At 47.0% G+C, this 19,573-nt stretch overlaps 1 non-coding gene across 1 annotated transcript; it reads left to right on the plus strand.

The window, feature by feature from the left end:
* Positions 1-1,699: 1,699 nt before the first annotated feature.
* On the plus strand, positions 1,700-1,771 carry TRNAT-CGU (transfer RNA threonine (anticodon CGU)). Its single transcript has one exon. It is a non-coding gene; the product is annotated as a tRNA-Thr (tRNA).
* The last annotated feature ends 17,802 nt before the right edge of the window (positions 1,772-19,573 follow it).

Raw genomic sequence — 19,573 nt, forward strand, 5'->3', positions numbered from 1 at the left:
TCTCTCTCTCTCTCTCTCTCTCTCTCTCTCTCTCTCTCTCTCTCTCTCTCTCTCTCTCTCTCTCTCTCTCTCTCTCTCTCTCTCTCTCTCTCTCTCTCTCTCTCTCTCTCTCTCTCTCTCTCTCTCTCTCTCTCTCTCTCTCTCTCTCTCTCTCTCTCTCTCTCTCTCCTCTCTCTCTCTCCTCTCTCTCTCTCTCTCTCTCTCTCTCTCTCTCTCTCTCTCTCTCTCTCTCTCTCTCTCTATGTACCTTAAGCCTAGAGCGGTGCTATAACTGCATGCCCTAATAATAATGAAGCGAAATATCATTATCCTAAACGATGGTGTGTGTCCAACAAGGCTCCACGTGAACTAACCGGAAATTTTGCAACTTCAACAGGCCATATCTTTGCAACCGCCGATAGCCCGTCATTTATTTTTCAGCAACAAGAAGCACGGTACATTTAAGGTTGAGATGCAATATGAAAAAAAAACTGAAAACGGGCTGTTTGATCACGCAGCATGCATCTGCAGCGTTGCAATTTATGCGTGCAGACTAACGCGTAACCGTGCACAAAATATGAACTCTCCCATTTTCTGGCATTTGTAAGGAATTGCGTCAGATGTAAGTATAATCAGAGCAGATACATGGAACGTAAGGGAACGTGTCGTCAGCAAATCGTTGAGCGATCTTCAGACCATCTGACTCATATGCGACAGCATGCGACCGTGTCGCCTTTTCCGACAACGGCGTCAAATACAACCCGAGGCTGCCTAGGCCATCGCAGATCTGCCTCATAAAACAACAGAAGTGCGTAGCGGCTCAGTTTTTTCATTTGTTTTGATCGTTTTCCAGTGCTTTCGCCGCAGTCATCGAAAAAAATGACTAGTCTAAATGCATCTACCCTAGTGATTGAAATTGGCAGGCCTCGGCAGGCCCAAAAACCAGCCAAAGTCCAAATATAATTAACACATACATGTGTGTAGTTCCCCATTCGTGTTGGAGGGCTGAAACATCCAACTTTTCCTCGATCGGGTCCCATCCCTTGTGCAAGGCCCATGGAGAAAAAATTGCGTTTATGCATATGTTGAAGGTACGTTTAGCCGTTTTTTCATGTTGAGCTGACCCCCCCCCCCCCCTTTCACTTCACATGCACCTATTTTGGCAAACTTGGCCCCTGGCCATTGGGGCATCCTGAGTGCGGGCGCGCTGTATGTTAATTATCCTCCGCCCGTCAAACTCAGTGAAGCAGAATATCCCACTCCATCAGTAACTCCTGTTGGGGTTATTTAACTGGTGCGCCAGTGCAGTGACCCCGAGTGGCCTTGAAAAACACCGCGGCGACGTCACAGTGAAGACGAGGATGGGGCGAAACGGGCGGCGATATGGCTCGCACCCGTACCCAGCGGCGGAGCCACTGGCAATGTCGGAGGACACGTTATTCTCTCTCACCATGATTGTGACGTCACACCTATGGTGCTGCAAGGAAAACTGGATTTAAAGGTCGTTCTGTTCTATCCCATAGAACGCTCTCTCTGCTCTCCCCACAGCGAGCCAAATCGCCGCCCGCTTCGCCGCGTCTCGGCTTTCACTGCGACGTCGCCGCAATGTTTTCCAAGGCCACTAGGGGTATTTGTGCCGGTGCAACAGCAGCAGTTTAATCAGACAGGCACCAGTGCCTAATCGGACGACCATGCTGGTCGCATCAAATGATTAATGTAAGCCGGCTTAGCTCAGTGGCAGAGCACTGGTCTCGTAAACCAGGGGTCGTGAGTTCGATCCTCACAGGCGGCAGTGAAGGTCACTGGAGGGTCACCGACGGTGGCGCTCCGGGCATTTTTCACATGCTACTGCTGCTTATCACGCTTTCGGCAGCCATGGGCCGTTTGAGATCAGTGAGGGTCACGGGCGACGGTCAAGGTTATTGAAGGACTTCCGAAACTGAAGAGCGCGCTGCGCGCTTTGCACACGCTGCCTCTGCAGAACTTCTGCTTATCAGGTCATCAGCAAGACGAGCTGTTTGAGGTCACTGGAGTCATTGACAGTGATGCGCACGTCGTTTTGTGGCTACTTCACACTCCCACCAACCAACATGCGCCCAGGCGTCCTCCGCCTTAACACCTCTCCGTCGGAGTACAAGCCCATCGACTATGCTGTGCTTACATCATGGGGCTGCCAGCTTTCTGCGCAGCGTTTCCTCCTTTCCTCCTTGCATTCTAGAGTTTGGCGCTACCGTCGGCGGATTTTCTTTTTTTTCGTATGAGAATAAACCCTGATTCCTGGGGGGCTTTTTGGTAGCATGTGTGCGTGAACTAGTTTGCCATAAGGTATCCGAACAAAATATAGACGCGTTAAATATCCATGTACAAAATACGACCCTCAGCATTTCAATATGATGCTTTGTGACAATGAACCGAAACGCGTTAACTAATGATGAGTGTTTACATTGGGGCAGTGGAAGGCTTCTCTACCCGTCAGGGTCCCCCAGCAACGAACAGTGAGCCCTCCAACCCAATTCGAGTTTAGGCCGTTCAGACGAACTGGAATTTATGTGCTGATCATTGGATCACCTGCAGCAATCGGGGAGTTATTGCGTGAATGAGGGTTCCTGCGTCGATCCGGGGTCAACTGCGTGGGTCGGAAGGCCTCCCACGTCAGGGAGCAGACCAATGTGATATGATGCATCTCTCAAGAACAAGAACAATACTGCGGAAGGACAGAATGACCCTTCGGTCCTTAACTGGGAACCATAATATGGCCCTGGTGCTCGACTCAACGAAGCCCATTTCCCGGGAAAAAAGGGAATATCATAAGTGTTGAATGCAGTGGATCAAATATGGGTCAAAAACCGAACAAGGCCGTCCCATGTTCACCTGACAGCGTTCTTTCTTTTGCTGAATCGACTCGTAAAGCCAATTACATAAAAACGTTTGAGCCTGCGCGCCCACAATCTCGCGAACAACGACAGCGATGGTTTGGGTTGCAGCTCCCGTAAAATCGGACAGCGTTGGCCGCTGCAAGCGACACCAGGCGGCGGGCGCCGGGCGCGCGAGAACGACCGTCATAAGATAATGGTTTCACATGCCTTTCAAATTAATTCTGCCACACGAAGAGGAGACTGCACGTACCATTTTTCCAACTTTGAGGTTATCCCCTGGACAAATTAACAGTTGTAGCACGAAAACAGAGATTTTTTTTACTGTGCTAGTTATACCACCCGTACAATTCAATCCAGTACAATCCAGTACGATTCGTGGTACGGTAAATGCCAATTCATTCTTTTCATCAATAAAAAATCGCACAGTTCAAATATATGTCCAGTGTACTAGATGCACACTTTTATGTTATGAAGCGTTCAAATGTACCTCTCCAGATGCGCCATCATTTTCATCCACCAATTGGCCACGACGTAATATAAGCCACCAGGACGCCATCGAGCCGTCTATGGTGACTGCAATGCCTGGCGTCGAGGTTTTTGTTGCTAAAATTTGCGAGCGCGTGTACTCAAGACTACGCTACATGATGTGTATCACTAATCGATTCTGACTAAATGTTGAACATTTCCAGACAAATATGCTTGGCCATGTTTCTACAAATTGTTGACCCATTTCTATATACAATGGAGTTTCGCGGTTCCTTAATATCCCTGTGCAATACAGGCACAAATTTTGACAAAGCCCTATCGGTATTGAAAGAACCGCTTAGACTATTGTGAAGTAAAAAGCTCCGGCGATTTATTTCATGCTGTCGTTCAACACATTATTTCTTCAGTTTCTTCACCGAAAAATTCAGACAGAGTTCATCTCGCGGTGATTTCTGACGTATTTTCCAGTCGTAAAAGACCAAAATGAAAAGTATCAGAGAAAACATGCCCTCGATAGCAAAGGTGCCATATGCGGCGATTTTTGTTTGGCGGCCATTCGCACGCTGTGCCATTCACAAACGTCCATCTGTACTGACGTCATTCACACCATACCAGAAGAGATTCCACTTTTAAGCCGGCGTGCTACAATGTGCGGGCTAAAACAGCTTAAAAACTGGCCTTGAAGTTTGACCAGGAAATGTTTTCCAAACATGCGCCAAATGTGGGACGCCCCCTTAAACACGCGTTCGGGTGGGGTGGGGGTCAAATTGACCCCCCGAAGTTTTTCCAGAATGGTTTCCGAACGGCGCGGCGCAGCCGCGCCAAATTTGGCATAGCTATAGACAACTGAATAGCGGATCGTTTAGCATAAAATATTTAGATACATCTGGTAAGGTCGCGTGCCTATGGCAGGTCAAAGTCAGGCCTTGGTTTAAGCGAAGTTAATTTCTAGGGAATCGTTCAATCTTATGGAACAACGAAGTGTTAGACGAAGCCATACATCTCTGAGATGCTTTCTTAGGCAACATCGATATTGATCGAGCAAATTGCGTTGACCTAAGGTCAGGTTTAGAGGACAGACCAAGGTCAGAAACAACCTGTTTTTTACTCTAGGGCTTGCAGTATGGGATAGTTTCTGGTGCACATTTCGAATTTATCGATAGCAGGAACCAGATTATACATCTTTATGGACTTCTTAGAGGTCAGAATATGTCATTGACCTAAAATGACCCAGGTCGACATTTTGTTTTTACAAACATACTGCCTAGCGTAATCTTTGTCGCCTATTCAAATGCAAAACTCAGAGAAGTCTTGTATGATTTTGGTTACCATGACCTTTAAAAGGCCAAACAAGGCTATTTAGGTTCTGGGGACACGTTAGAGACCAACCTAGAAGTTGAACTTATTTGACCTTATTGACCAGGAGGTCATAACCTAGGAACCTCAAACTCTGACTTTAGTGAGTTCACGTACAGGCCAACACACCTTGTGAATTTGGTGTCTTTAGCTCTCTTAGTTCCCGAGATCTCGGGAAGGGGGCCAAATTAACGCCCGTGTTAAGTTCCGTTTTTTTTGGCGGCGGGGGGGGAAAGAAGTGGCAGGCCCGAGCTGTCCACAGCCGATGCTGTCACCTCGACTGCCTGTCTTGTTTTCAAAAGGGACAATAACCACTGCAATATCTGTCGAGGAAAAAGAGTCATTGGCAGACTATTCTGGGAGGAGCAGCCTTGCGCTGAAAGGCTAGATGCTCGTGCCATCTCGGGGTTTCCGCTTCCCTACCCGCAATTCAAAATGGAAATGCAAACAAAATTATTTCCTGGGAACATTACTATTATTCCCAAACGCAACAAGAAAAAAGGGCGTTTAAGAGAGACCACGCCATTCATAAGGAGCACAGTGGTCTACTAACATGATGCGGCGAAGGAGACTGAGCGAAGGAACCCGCTGCACATTTGCGCGTGATTACGTGTATGGGTTTGCTCAAGTTGAGGCAGCTACCTACTGTTGCTTGTCAGCTTAAAATGAACGATTTAATGGCAACGGTGGAATAGGATATCGAGCACCTGACACTCGGTCACCGGAAACCTGAATACTACGTGTCAGCCGTGTATGTACCTGAGTTTCAGTTCCGGAAACCGTGCTCTCGTGGGGTGCCGATGACTGAGGGTTCGGAGCAAGGCAACATCCCTGAGCTGGCACTGGACGACCGTAACTGGCATTACACGGCATGCTGTGATTTATCGGCAACACCTTCCATTCAGAGAGAATTTCTCTGAACCTTGGGTGAAGAGGTGTAGGTCTTCGCAAAAGGATATGTTTAAGGGGTATTCCGATCCCAAAGTGGTCTTTGCAGACCATTCGATGAAGCATATTTATTTCGACAGAGAATAGCAGGTATTAAATTGCTAACTATTAACTAAGCAATAAGTTAGCGAGCGACAGAGTATAGTTACGACGAGAAATGCCATACCACCTGGGGGGGGGGGGGGGGGGGGGGAAGTATGCGTAATGTAAGCGCCCTTCATAACGATGCTGGCTTATGCTGAAACAACATGTCATGCAAGTATACTGGTCATGAAAACTGAGCATGACACGCTAGTTACTACTAACGACACAAAAACATAAATAGCACAAGTGGGCGCTGTCACACTTGTAGTGAGATCATTTCAATTGGTCGCCGATGCTTGAATAGCACAAGTGGAAAATAGCAAATAGTGGGCGCTGTCTCACTTGTTATGAGATTATTTCAATTAGCCGCTGATGCTGTTGCAAGCAACACTACACTTGGCATCTGCGCAACCCACGCTGTCCCCAAGACACTTCTAATAATACAGGCGGTAAGTAGTTAAGCATGAGCGTTCGCATTGTAAGGGAGCCTGATTTCGTCAGCCTTTGCTCTAAATTCCCGAAGTAATTTGAGGTTTCTCTGATCAACGGTGGAGTGCCTTACATAATTTTCTTCCTTTTCCATTACAGCGAGGACGCAGATGCGTTGCTAATCGGTCTTCAAATGTCTCCACTTCAAAGTGATCCGGGATCCGTTGTCATGCGTTGTCGGCACCATCGTTACGCGGGCCTGATAGTTGTGGGATCATTTGAATCAGCCACTGATGCTGCTGCAAACCGCACCGGACTGGGCATCCGTGCAACTCATGCTATCCTGTCTAAACAACTCCACGCTCAGAACAGCGCACTCTTCCCCGTCTTCCGCCTTTTCTCAAAATGACGCGGGCGCCGCTCTCATGCGTTGCCGCCGCTGTCGTGATGCTGGCGCTGCCACATTTGTAGTGGGATTGTTTGAATCAGCCACTGATGCTGTTGCACACCAAACCGGACTTGGAATCCGTGCAACTTGTGCTATCCAGTCTAAACCACTCCACTTTCAAAACGGCGCATTGCTCCCCGCCTTCTGCAAGACCGGCGGGTTGCATGACAGACATAGAACCGTCGTTGTTTTGCCAGGAGCCAAACGTCTGACTAATACGCTGGCCGATCCAGAACTGCGAGTCCGATGAATGAACAGCATGGCCCGTTAGTCGGACGAGGGAGACGTTCCGAAGGGCGCGGTGGGCACGTCATGAACTGTCCGAAGGCGAGGGGGTTCGGAGTGTATCCGCGTGTATAGTGATAGAAAAAAAAAACATCAAGGAGGGGCGAGCTATCGACAAGCATAATGATGATATGCTTGCGAATGTAGCCAGGAATACTCGAGTGACCCGTGTTCTTGTGTGCAGCACTACCTGTGAGCGTAAGTGCAAGAGCAGCAGTTTCGCACCATTTTCTGGATTGTCTACGGCTTCCAATACCGAAGTGAAAGTTTATTGGACGTCTTCGATGGCAATAATGCAAGAATATCGCAAAAAATGTAAGCTTGGAACAGGGTAGTAAGAGAGCAGCAAGAAGAGTCAGTGCCCTGTTCTGTTTGACAGAAAGAACAGGGCAAACATTCCCGAGGACTTACACGACTTTAGCTATGTTTGGTGGGCGTACTGTGCACCAACGCGATTTGCGTCGGTTCTTTTGATTTATAGTCGTCGTTGGTGGACAAAGATGGCTGAGCGATTACATAGTCTGCATCAGACAGGCAGGTAAGTACCAATGATTTGGGTTCTTGAAGGAAAGAAACATGGATTTATGCTCGATACAATCACTGGTTCTAGTGACTCTAGTTATTGAATGGCCAAGGCCCGGCTGTCGCTATAATGAGCAATTTGCTTCAGGATGGGTGCAATTTATTTAGGCTTGAGTGACATGTCTTAATCTGCCGCCTAGTGCAATAGAGGCAAGACACAAGAGTCGTCGGCGAATTTCACGACGGAAGCGGATATAATAACAATGTCTAGTGTGAGGCGTTCGGTGTGTCAATATTTTGGTCACTACCACGTTAGCCTTGAAAACCATCTAAGCCCTTGGGACATGCAGCCAGCTCTAGTATCTGAAGCCACCTGCGTCCGGCAGTATTGCGACTCGATATGGGGCATACATTTTCATAATCCGTTCTGAAACTGGTGGCATCACGTTAACGTCTTTATTTTTACAAAGGCCTCTTCCAAACGCCAAAGGTCTGATTGACGTACTTTTTGAAAATCTAAATAATGAGCAGTTATACCGGTTGTTTTGTGTCTAACGTTCAGCACAACTGCCACTACTTCAGCTCCATTTTCTGTGGCAGGTTCGCAGTCAGCCGACCGTCGCATTTACAGGCTGAACGGTAGACCATGCGGCACATGGTCTGGAAGAGTCCAGTTAGACTGTCACATACAAAGAAAGCTTTGATAGCGATCTGACGAAAGCTGGGCGGCTTAGCAGAGCTGCTGGACGTTTTGTGCTTGTCGTGTTTTGTGCTCGTGGTTTTGCTCCTCGGAGAAAGGCGCCGTGTTGAAATGGATGCGTCCGCAGTCGACTTGCCGTATGACGGCCAGCTATAAACTAGGTACCGCTATCTGGAATAAGAATGAAGCTCTGTTGAAACCTGGATATCAACCAACTACAAAGTCACACGGTTCAAGGGTATTGCATTTTGTTCATGTTCACAAGGTGGTCTGACTGGCGATCTAGGTAATGGTATTTGTATTCGTTTTTAATCGTTGGGCACGTTCCAGCAAAATTGCCGGCGAATCTCAGGTCAATTTTACTGCGGGCGTAACACAGTTATACAATAACTCTAGAAAGACACCACCCACCACGTGCTCAACTCCCAGCAACGAAGGGCGTGCAGTGACATACAAGCAGCAAAAGCCGAGCATCAACCCCAGATTGCCCATCACTGGCCTTTCCGACAAAAAAGTTCCCTGCGTGCTACATGACTGCTTGACCAGGTGACCAGGCGGTGTGGTCACGTGCTGAAGGTGCAGCACTCCAGTGCACTGGCCGGCTCGGGTGCCCCGGCAGCGGACTCGCGGGGAGCTGAGTTTCCGAGACCCGACGCAGCACGGAGTGTCAAGTCAAGTGAGAGCAGTCAAGGTGTACACTTGAAGCTGAGACTGTGGTGGGCACTGCGTTGCTATTGTAAACTATATACTACACAATATATATGTGATGAAAAGGTGCATTGTTAGCGATATATACTACGTTGTTGTGTTACCCCAATGACAAGGTTACGGAAAATAGTGATGAAACGACATTATAAAACAACAGTTTATTCAAGTCACGTACGACAAAAATATACATTTGAAAACGGTGCGTGTGGCCACCAGTGCCACGTCCTTTGATGATCCCCATTTGATAAAGACATTCCCAGGGATTGAGAGGTTTTAGAAGTGTCACATTGTTGGGTCAAGCAAACATATTCGCCTACGACATTTTTAGTAAAATGAATTCATCCCTATAGCGATACAGTACGCTACACATATGTTGATCCATAGTGAGTTCGAAAACAAGAAATATCCGTCCTCCGTCTTGCAACGTGGGATTATGGGAGGGAACTTTTTACGTTCGTAAACGATGGTAGAAGAACACGTTTTGTTGACGCTAAAAAAGCGAACGCGTCTGAATAGTCTACTACATGAACGGTTTGACACTTCTCTGAATGAGAAAAGGTGAACGCATATTGAAATAGTTTAGGCATGGTTATTTAACGGCAAACATTTTATACACTATGAAATAATTTTCTGTACATCATGGCCTTTTGCAATTCAGGGAACCCGGGACCTTGAGTATATAAAGCTCCATGCACAAGTGATGACTCTCTGCCTCTCAGCCTCCGATATAGTGCCACTTACTGCGACCTTAACAGGCGCCAAATGCTTTTAGTTAATGGTGTGGTGATGATCATTTTGAGAAAAACATTCACTAATCTGGCCTTGGTAATCTACATCAGCCTGCTATTGCGTCCGTTGCAGAAACTCACACCAATTTTTTCAGAAAACGAGGGGCTTAAGTTTAACGTACCCAACATGAATGATAGCGATTGTTGACCTGCGCAACATTGCATAACAAGGTTGTAATAATATGTATAGAGCCGCAGGCTCACGTAGTATTGTTACTAACCGGAAATTTGGTCGTTCCAGCGGCCCGGCCCTGCCCGGACAACCGGATCTTTGGTGAGCAAATATGTTTGACACCGCCCATCACACCAAATAGGCACAATTCTGCATAAGTTGAGCAGCACATTTGAGGCATTAAATACATGCTGTTTAATTAGACGGCTCATGTTTTGCGACGTTGCAAAGTTGCCACCATTTATCTCTTGTGATTTGCTAAGGGTGGAAACGATTGTTGTAAAACCGAGACACAACTGAAAACGAACAATGTCAGTGGTAAAGCATGAGTCAAATGTACCCGGGCATTAGTTGACAACCTCAATGACACACCTTGAAAACGAAGGATTCAGCAAAACCAGCGCAGTCATCGGTGACTTAAGCGTCAAAGCTGGGACACTCCCTTTCAGCTCTGGTTTTTGGATGTGGCTGACCCCAGCTGTTCCACAGCCGACATTGGTGCCCCGAGTGCCTGCCTTGCTTTTAAAAGGGAAAACGATCACTGCAACATCTGACAAGGAAAACATCCACTGACAGGCTATTCTGGGAGGGGCAGCCTAGCGCTGAAAGGCTAAATACACGTGTCATGCCGGAGTTTCTGTTTCCGGACTCTCGATTCAACTTGAAAACAAAAAATGGATTATTTTTCTGGGAGAGATGCTGTCATTTTCAAATGCAACAAGACAACACGACGTTTAGGAGAGACCACGACATTTACAATGAGCGCAGTAGTCTCTACTGACATGACGCGGCGAAGGAGACTGAGGGAAGGAGCCCGCTGCACATCTGCGCGTGATTACGTGTATGCGTTTGCTCAAGTTGAGCCAGCTAATTGTTGTCACTTGTTAGTTGAAAATGAACGAATTAATGGCAACAGTGGAATCATATAGTGATATTTGTGACGCGCTTTTTATATCTGTTACGTCCCCAAACCAGATCACCTAGGTTTTTGACACCGTATGAACTATACTGCTCGCTTGTCAAGTACTGTCCGAATGCGAGAAATGGCCACGTCAAGGTGCCGTGGCAGTCTGTATGAGATGCAATGTTTCGTCAACGTTTTGCAATACCACAGGCCATCGTCAGCTGTGTACCAATCAGTCGCGAACAGATAGAGGAGGACAGGATCGATTATACTGCCGTGATGTCATACCTTGACAACTGCCAGTCACATACCAGATCAGGGCAGGGGGCGATGTGAGCAAAGCTGTGTGGTGCGGCTATTCATATCGTGTACAATGTCGTCGAAGAGGCCGATATCGCCTATTCAAACTTTAACTTAAGATATAACACGCCACTCGGAGAGGAGCTCCTGAGCGAGCACCACAGCATGGTTACGATGAGCAATGCCATACCCGCAAAGGGCTTGCTCGTGACGTAAGCGTCCGTCGTAACGACGCTGACTTATGCTGAAACAACGTGTCATGCGATTCTTCCGGTCATGAAGACTGAGCATGACGCGCCCGTAACTACTAACGACATAAAGCAACGTGAAAACAGATTAACCAGGCGCCGTCACCTGTGTAGCGAGGTTATTTCAACTAGCCACTGGTGTTTTCGCACGCAACACCGCACTGGGCATCTGCGCGACCCACGCTGTCCCAAAGACACGTCTTGTGGTACAGACAGTAAGTAGTTAACCATGCGCGTTCACGTTGTATGGGAGCCTGATTTCATTGGTGTTTGCTATGAATGTCCGAATGAACTTGAAGTTCCTCTGATCAATTCCTGCCGGCGAAATACCTTACCAATTTTTTAGCTTTCCGTCAGAACAAGGGCACAAATACTTTATTAAATACTTATCAGTTTCTTTTTCTCAGAATGACGCGGGTGCCGTTCTCATGCGTTGTCGCCGCTGTTGTGATGCTGGCGCTGTCGCATTTGTAGTGGGATTATTTGAATCAGCCACTGATGTTGTCGCACACAAAGCCGGACTGCTCATCCGTGCAACTCGTACTTTGCAGTCTAGACAACTGCACGTTCAGAACGGCGCATTCTTCCCCGCCTTCTGCAAGACCGGCAGGGTACATGGCAGACATAGAGCCGTCGTTGTTTTGCCAGGAGCCAGACGTCTGGTTAAGACGCTGGCCGATCCAGAACTGCGAGGTCTGGACCGGGAGCAATGTAGCCTTTTCAGCGAGGAACTGAATGTCACACTGGTCACGAATAGTGGCCAAGGTTCCATTGTGTAGCATGCAGAACGTCTCGCCAATATCCTTTGTCGTTTCATGGTTGTATGAATACAGGTAGAAACACAGGCCCCTGTGCTGATGCCATCCGTCAGGGCAGGAGACCGCCTGCTGCTGCCGTTTGTAGCTGTAGCTGTCTATGGCGGTCACTAGGCTAGACGGGTCGGGGTCAGCGTACAGGCTGCAGGCACGCTCTGGGCCCCAGGTGAGTGCCGAACACTGACCCGACCGTTGGCAGAGCAGGGCGCACTGGAGCTGGGACAGGGTCCGGGTGACCAGCATTGGCTCCTCCCCGCTGAAGACCCCCGGTCCGCCTCTGAACAGATCGGCCAGCGACAACAGCGGGAGCAGCAAGAGCAGCTTCAGACAGCGCATTGCGGTGCGCCACAAAGTACTCTTTCTTCGTGTGGGCCTCACAGAGTTTACTTCGTCCACACCCAATACAATGGAAATGCTGGGGGATTCGGCAGTTTTGACTGGTCTTCACTGTATATCGCCAAAAGGTTGGTCTTCCTTTTCTTCACGTACTCTACTCGAAAAAGTGCTCCGTGTGCCTGCGCTGCGAGAATGCCCGGCCAACAGTCGTGCAAGCTGCTCGGAGTCCAACGGCGATACGCCGCTTGATGTCCAGGCTTTAAGAAGCTACATTAATGGCGCACCATTAAAAAGTATGTGCCGGGCAATGCTGGCTGTGTAATGGGGACCGCCTGCGCCGGTTCCATTTCTTGGCATCGCATGTAAGGTGGCTTTTAGGGAGCATGACATTTGCAGGCATAATAAGCTAAAACCTCAACGCGAAATACGAAATGGGCAATGCTATAAGCAAGGCAGCAATGGCTGATGACTGGCCGCAGTAGAATAGACATTGCGCTGAGATGAAGCTTGAAAAATACTTCAAGCAATTTCTTCGTCGGCGGATCATTTACTATTTGCTTACGGCGGCATTCTGAACAACAAATGATTCCAAGCTAACAATAGTAAGTTTAAATGAACTTGATACCGATGAGCCGATTATCTGTAAACTTTGTTAAGGTACAAGTACAGGGACACAAACAGACCTGTGCTACTACTTTTGGAATTGCGAATTGTGCCGGATCCTTTGCATTTTCCTTGAGAAAAGGCACATACTCGACCATGCATGCAGCCAGAAGAAAGTCGAACTTGTAGCGCGCACTGCAGCAAACCGTGGCGTCATAGTGTTAGGCGTGCGAGGTTTGGCAGACAATAGAAGACTTATCTAGAAGACAAGGTGGAAGGCATATATCATCAAAAACAGTTTGCATGAGATTTACGTTAAGGCCTTTCCAAAAACTTTGCCGCAAGCCCGGCGAGTACCAGAAAGCAAAGTGGTTCTTAATTTCCTTGAAATCCGTTTGTGCACCTGTCTCTAGTTTTAGAATAATTGACGAGCCTGAGTCTGTTGGAATATACTTTTTCCGAAAATCTTCTAGGTAACTGCGGTCGCGTATGTTACGTAGGTTATTTAAGGTTAAGGTTAAACATCATGATGCATTTGGTCAGGGCTGACGTATGTACAGACGTCAAAAAAATTAAACTCTGAAAGAGAGAATGATTTTTGCGTGGTCTGGATGGTTTCAGCACAAGCTATCTGAAAGACAGCTTGTTCTGTTGTTGTAGGCACACCCCATTGGCTCTCAATTTTTTGAAGGGTCATTTGAGTTTAGTTTGCAATATGCTCCTCGCCCTTCCTGCGCTGTCTTCTCAGCGTAAAACAATTTGACCGCTCACTGAAGACGTAAATTTACCATTGGGACCGTATTGGACATCATATAACCATTAAACTGAGTTTGTGCACCATCTTTGTTCATTTGAGGAATCAAATAAGATATTCATTACATTAGTGTAACTTTGAATATTTTTCTCATTAACAAAATGCTATCTGATGCAGAAATGATGTTTGTTAAACTCATGGCGTCATTATTATCTTTTTGTACAACTCCGTTCTTGTAAGAGTGAAACGGCTTGCCTAAAAATACACCAATACGGCACTGAGCATTGCCAATCATCTAGGTTCGTGCTGGGTTTCCTTTCATATCGTTGGCGTTCGGTGGCGCACAACGCTTGTATATTGCCGCATAACGTGAATTGTGTGTGAAAGTGAATTAAACATGCTAATTTGAGGAGTATTTTTACGTTCAAGTTTTGCGAAATTTTTCGGATGTGTTCCAAGTATTTTAAATTTTGTTATAGAGTATATGTTGGAGCATGCTAGGTAAAGCAGAATGCTAAATTAGGGTATGGCCTACCCATTTGGTGCTAGATTAACCCTCAGGCCTAACATCTTGTTGACAATTTTGCTGTAGCTTATAGGCTGGTTGATTAATGGAAAGTTATTTTGCGTCGCATGGTAAGCAAGCCATATCATGTGTGGTTACATGGTGTCTTGATTCTTGCAAATAATGCATTGTTTGTTAAGATCTGTTTGGACAGTGAGGATGCCAAGAACATATATTATCAATACAACATGTGAACACCGTGCATATAACAAGGGGGGGGCTGCTCCACATTCACCTTTTCATTGGAATAAATCACAAGAAATCCTTGAAACCATTTCGTTTTTAATATCATCGTGCGCTTATTGGCTGATAGGACGGAAAGACCGTCAAAATCCTCAAAAAGATTACAGTAGGTAGGCTACACATGAAAATAAACACCAGCATGCTGCACATTTTAGATCTGGCCTTCTTTTTTGCCTTCGAACAATGATGGACTAGTTGATTGCCATAGCAATGCCACTATCCAGCTTCAAGTTTCTAAAACCTTAAAAAAGACATAAGCATGATTTGAAGCCACACCTAATGGTCAAAAAGTGGGAAATGCTCGTCTGTTAGAGGGGCGGGACGGGTAGACACCGCATTTGGGTGCGACTGCCACTCAAACCACAATGTGCGGCCGCCTAAGCAAGGCTTTGACTGTGCCATTTGCGACGACGCGAGGGTCACTTGTGCTTTGACCACCAATTGGGGACGGATTACAGGTATTCTTACTTTTGTGTTCTTGCAAGAAGTCTCTGAACCAACTTCCATGCAGCCGTGGGACATGACCCTTGCCTGGCCCACCGCCGGACGGAACTGGGGGTCCGCGGCTCTGTAGCCGGGTGGTTGGCGGTGGGCGGTAAATACGAACAGAAAGCTGTCTTGCCTTCGCCGGAAGAGCAGAACGCGCCGCTGCTTCTGGGGACGGTGTCCACTTAAATGGAGGAGCCACTTCCACCTCAGGCGACGGTGTCCACCAAAGCGAAGCGTGTTATTGCCCTGTATGTGACGAAGTCGCAAACCTGGTAAACAGTGCCTCGCAACATAAAGCCGAGGAGACTTTCAGCCTAGCACGGTGCTTCCATGTCGCATCGCTACACATGAGACCAGTGTCCATGGTGCGCGGTTATAAGGTGGCCTTTCGGGACTCTGGAATACTTCCGCCCCGGGCAAGTTTGACCAGACCGACTGGTCATGACAGGCGTCCGATGACTGAACAGCATGGCCCGTTAGTCGGACAAGAGAGACGTTCCGAAGAGCGCGGTGGGTACGTCATGAACTGTCCGAATGCGAGGGAGTTCGGAGTGAGCCTACGTGTACAGTGATAGAAAAACATCAGGGAGGGGCGAGCTATCGACAAGCATAATGGCCACATGCTTGCGAATGTAGCCAGTAATACTCGAGGGACCTGTGTTCTTGTGTGCGGCACTACCTGTGAGCGTCAGTGCAAGAGCAGCAGTTTCACACCATTTTCTGGATTGTCTACGGCTCCCAATAGCGAAGTGAAAGTTCATTGCACGTCTTCGATGGCAATAATGCCAGAATATGGCAAAAATCTAAGCTTGGAACAGGGTAGTAAGACAGCAGCAAGAAAAGTCAGTGCCGGGCTCTGTTTGACCGAAAGAACATGACAAAACTTTCCCGAAGACTTACACGGCTCTAGCCATGTTTGGTGGGCGTACAGTGCACTGACGCGGTTTGCGTCGGTTCTTTTGATTTATCGTCGTCGTTGGTGGACAAAGATGGCTGAGCAAATACATAGTCTGCATCAGGCAGACAGGTGGGTACCAATGATTTGGGTTCTTGAAGGAAAGAAACATGGAGTTATGCTCGATACAATGACCGGTTCCAGTGACTATTTATTGAATGGCCAAGGCCCGGCTGTCGCTATAATGAAAAATTTGCTTCAGGATGGGTGTAATTTATTAAGGCCTGAATGACATGTCTTAATCTGCCGCACAGTGCAATAGAGGCAAGACACAAGAGTCGTCGGCGAAGTTCACGACGAGAGCGGATATAACAATAATGTCTAGTATGAGGCGCTCGGTGTGTCAATATTTTTGTCACTACCACGTTAGCCTTGAAAACAATCTAAACCCTTGGGATATGCAGTCAGTTCTAGTATCTGAAGCCACCAGCGTCTGGCAGTATTGCGACTCAATATGGGGCATACATTTTTATTATCCGTTCTGAAACTGGTGGCATCACGTTAACGTCTTTATTTTTACAGGAGGCCTCTTCCAAACGCCAAAAGTCTGATTGGCGTACCTTTTGAAAATCTAGATAATGAGCAGTTATACCGGTTGTTTTGTGTCTAACTCTCAGCACAACTACCACTACTTCAGCTCCATTTTCTGTGGCAGGTTCGCAGTCAGCCGACCGTCGCATTTACAGGCTGAATGGTAGACCATGCGGCACATGGTCTGGAAGAGTCCAGTTAGACTGTCACATACAAAGAAAGCTTTGATAGCGATCTGACGAAAGCTGGGCGGCTTAGCAGAGCTGCTGGACGCTTTTGTGCTTGTCGTGTTTTGTGCTCGTGGTTTTACTCCTCGGAGAAAGGCGCCGTGTTGAAATGGATACGTCCGCGGTCGGCTTGCCGTATGACGGCCAGCTATAAACTAGGTACCGCTATCTGGAATGAGAATGAAGCCCTGTTGATACCTGGATATCAGCCAATCAACTACAAAGTCACGCGGTTCAAGAGTGTTGCATTTTGTTCATGTTCACAAGGTGGTCTGACTGGCGATCTAGGTAATGGTATTTGTATTCGTTTTTAATCGTTGGGCACGTTCCAGCAAAATTGCCGGCGAATCTCAGGTCAATTTTACTGCGGGAGTAACACAGTTATACAATAACTCTAGAAAGACACCACCCACCAGGTGCTCAACTCCCAGCAACGAAGGGCGTGCAGTGACATACAAGCAGCAAAAGCCGAGCATCAACCCCAGATTGCCCATCACTGGCCTTTCCAACGGAAAAGTTCCCTGCGTGCTACATGACTACTTGACCAGGTGACCAGCCGGTGTGGTCACGTGCTCGAGGTGCAGCACTCCAGTTCACTGGCCGGCTCGGGCACCCCGGCAGCGGACTCGCGGGGAGCTGAGTTTCCGAGACCCGACGCAGCGCGGAGTGTCAAGTCAAGTGAGAGCAGTCAAGGTGTTCACTTGAAGCTGGGACTGTGGTCGGCACTGCGTTGCTATTGTAAACTATATACTACACAAAATATATGTGATGAAAAGGTGCATTGTTAGCGATATATACTACGTTGTTGTGTTACCCCAATGACAAGGTTACGGAAAACAGTGATGAAACGGCGTTATGAAACCACAATTTATTCATATCACCTACCACAAAAATATACATTTGAAAACGGTGCCCGTGGCCAACAGTGCCACGTCATTTGATGATCCCCGTTTGATAAAGACATTCTCATGGCTTGAGAGATTTTAGAAGAGTCACATTGTTGGGACAAGCAAACATATTCGCCTACGATATTTTTAGTAAAATAAATTCATCCCTATGGCGATACAGTACGTTAGACATATGTTGATCCAGAGTGAGATCAAAAACAAGAAATATCCGTCCACACTGTCTTGCAACGTGGGATTATGGGAGGGAACTTTTTACGTTCGTAAACGATGGTAGAAGACCACGTTTTGTTGAAGCCAAAAAAGCGAACACGTCTGAATAGTCTACTGCAGAAACGGGTTAACAATTCTCTGAATGAGAAAATGTGAATGCATAATGAAATCGTTTAAGCATGGTTATATCACGGCAAACATTTTATACACTGTGAACTAGTTTTCTGTACATCATGGCCTTTTGCAATTCAGGGAACCCGGGACCCTGCGTGTACAAAGCCCCATGCACAAGTGATGACGCTCTGCATCTCAACCTCCGATATAGTGCCACTTACTGCGACCTTAACGGGCGCCAAATGCTTTTAATTAATGCTGTGGGGATGATCATTTTGAGCAAAACACTCACCAATCTGGCTTTGGTAAATTACAACAGTATGCATTTACTTATTGCGTCCGTTGCAGAAACTCCTAGCATTTTTTTCTCCAGAAAACGAGGGGCTTATTTTTACGTACTCAACATGAATGATAGCGATTGTTGACCTGCGCAACATTGTATAACAAGGTTGTAGTACTATGTAGGAAGCCGCAGGCTCACGTAGTATTGTTACTAACCGGAAATTTTGTAGCTCCAGCGGCCCGGCGTGGCCAGGACAACCGGATCTTTGGTGAGCAAATATGTTTGACACCACCAATCTCACCAAATAGGCACAATTCTCCATAAGTTGGGCAGCACCTTTGAGGCATTAAATGCAGACTGTTTAATTAGACAACTTATGTTTTACGACGTTACAAAGTTGCCACCGTTTATCTTTTCTGATTTGCTAAAGGTGGAAACAACTATTCTAAGATCGAGACACAACTGAAAACGAACAATGCCAGTGGTAAAACATGAGTTAAATGTACCTATACCCGGGCGTTGGTTGACAAACTCAATGACACACCTTGAAAGCAAAGGATTCAGCAAAACCAGCGCAGTGATCGTGGTGCCCCGAGTGCCTGCCTCGCTTTCAAAAGGGACAACGATCACTGCAACATCTGTCAAGAAAAACGACCATTGCCAAGCTGTTCTGGGAGGAGCAGCCTTGCGCTGAAAGGCTAGATACACGTGTCATGCCGGAGTTTCTGTTTCCGGACTCTCGATTCAACTTGAAAATATAAAATGGATTATTTTCTGGGAGAAATGCTGTCATTCCCAAATGCAACAAGACAACACGACGTTTAGGAGAGACCACGACATTTACAATGAGCGCAGTAGTCTCTACCGACATGACGCGGCGAAGGAGACTGTGGGAAGGACCCCGCTGCATATTTGCGCGTGATAACGTGTATGCGTTTGCTCAAGTTGAGGCAGCTATCTACTGTTACTTGTTAGCTTAAAATGAACGAATTGATGGCAACAGTGGAATCATATAGTGCTATTTGTGACGCACTTCTTATATCTGCTACGTCCCCAAACCAGATCACCTATGTTTTTGACACCTTATGAACTATACTGCTCGCTTGTCAAGTACAGTCCGAATGCGAGAAATGGCCACGTTAAGATGCCGTGGCAGTCTGTATGAGATGCAATGTATCGTCAATGTTTTGCAATTCCACAGGCTATCGCCAGCTGTATACAAAGCAATCACGAACAGATTAAGGACAGAATCGACGATACTGCCATGTTGTAAAATCTTGACAACTGCCAGTCACATACCAGATCAG

This window comes from Pollicipes pollicipes, unplaced genomic scaffold (genome assembly GCF_011947565.3).
Source record: "Pollicipes pollicipes isolate AB1234 unplaced genomic scaffold, Ppol_2.1 Scaffold_4295;HRSCAF=5057_pilon_pilon_pilon, whole genome shotgun sequence".
In the NCBI taxonomy this organism is placed as follows: Eukaryota; Metazoa; Arthropoda; class Thecostraca; order Pollicipedomorpha; family Pollicipedidae; genus Pollicipes; species Pollicipes pollicipes.